Here is a 1,839-nt window from a genome sequence, read left to right as displayed (position 1 = left end):
ATTTGCTCCGACCAACGATTCCGTCAGTTTTAACATTTCTCTCACTACAACTGTGATCCTTAAACTTTTTTTAAGCAACATTAGCTCTTCCTGAGATCTCAACAATTACTTCGGTGAGTGAAACGTTAGAAGAGACAGAAGCTGCTGGGAGGAAATAAAATAAAGCTGAAGTTGCATCAAGGGGAGTTTTCTTTACGGGGTCGAGCGTGTTCCGAGTCAATCAGGCAAAAGTCTGACGTCTAATATAATATATAATAAAAGCCCATTTGAAAAGTCAACATTGGAAAAAAAAAAAAATCCACAATCACTTCCAGCAGGTCTCGACAGGTTTGGCTCTAAATCTCTGTCTAATCTTTTCTTTCTGGAGTGACTGTCAGAGACGTGATGGACAACAAGACATCAAGGACAGAAAAGTGGGAAATGTCTCATTGGAAATGAAATTCATGTCCACAAACTCCTGGAGGAGGAAAGAGATGGAAAAAGAAAAACGACAAAAATCTCATCCCTGACGAGCGTGAACTCTCACACTGATGTTCGAGACGTCGTACAACAGAAACACAAGACGAGTCTGAGACCTGACGTACAACTGCTACGCTCACATGCAGCCACAGACTGTTCACAGGACACTTTTATTATTATTATAATTATTATTATTTCAGATTAACTGCCACATCATGAGAAACCAGGTCGACTGCAACTCTAATGAAATCTGATTTTTCAAAAACGAGATTTTAGTCCAGACGTGAGTTTCACTGAAGCTGCATGTAAACGTAGAGAATCTAAACAACACAGCCTGTCTCACACACACACACACACTCTCTCTCTCTCTCTCTCACACAGACACACACACACACACACACACACACACACACACACTCTCTCTCTCTCTCTCTCTCTCTCTCACACACACACACACACACTCACAGACACTTTATCACTTTAAGACACACACCCTCAAACAGTTGCCTGAACCTCCCTCTCACACACTCACACACACACACACACACACCTTTCCTCATGCGCACACGCACACCACTTTTTTGGTTTTGCTTCAATGTAAATCCTGAAAATCTATTTCAAGGGAAAAAAGGAAACAAAATAATTCGACCTCCTCCACCCGTGAAGCAAAGTATTTTCTTTTTTTTTCTTTTTTTTTTTTACAACTGTAAACGACTAGTGTAAACAATGAATCATTTACAATTTTGTCTCCTCAAAATGATTCATAACACCTCGTATAAAGATTGCCCTGGGGGGGGTGGGGGGTGGGGGTGGATTGAGCTGCTGAAAACAAATCACAGCACTTTGATCATCTGTCACAGGTTCAAGAAGATCACAGTGCTTCAACGCTTCCTTCAAACTCTCTCCTGTAGAACCCGGCGTCTCTCTGGCACTTCAATCGTCAAGCTAACGAGGTGTTGGAGGGAAAAACCACTTTAAATCAAAGTTTCTGCCGCTGCTTTAAGAACCAGAGAGAGGGAAAGACTCGAGACGCCCAGAGAGCGTCTGATAAAAACACTTGGCTTCTGCAAAAATAACCCAAAATCCTCCAGAAGTTTCCCAGTGCTGAAGCCTCACAGAGCCAAACTGCTTTAAGCAACATCAAAAATAAATCTGAAAAAGCAAAAATAATCTTTTTTTTTAAGTCTTTTTTTTTGTTTTTGTTTTTTTTAAATCATTAGTGACGCTCTGTACGGGGAGGACGAAAAAAAAAATAAAAAAAAATAAAAAAAACTCACAGCTGCCTGTTCAAAGATGCTACAATTCTGCTTTCAAACAGATCCCGCCCCTCAAAATAACTCACATTTTATCATTATGAAACAAAGCTGTGCCGGGGAGGGG

Source organism: Seriola lalandi, unplaced genomic scaffold (assembly GCF_002814215.2).
Source record: "Seriola lalandi dorsalis isolate HSWRI2012SDOR001 ecotype SW California unplaced genomic scaffold, Sedor1 jcf7180002054533, whole genome shotgun sequence".
Taxonomy (NCBI): Eukaryota; Metazoa; Chordata; class Actinopteri; order Carangiformes; family Carangidae; genus Seriola; species Seriola lalandi.
Note: the sequence above shows the minus strand (reverse complement) of the source record.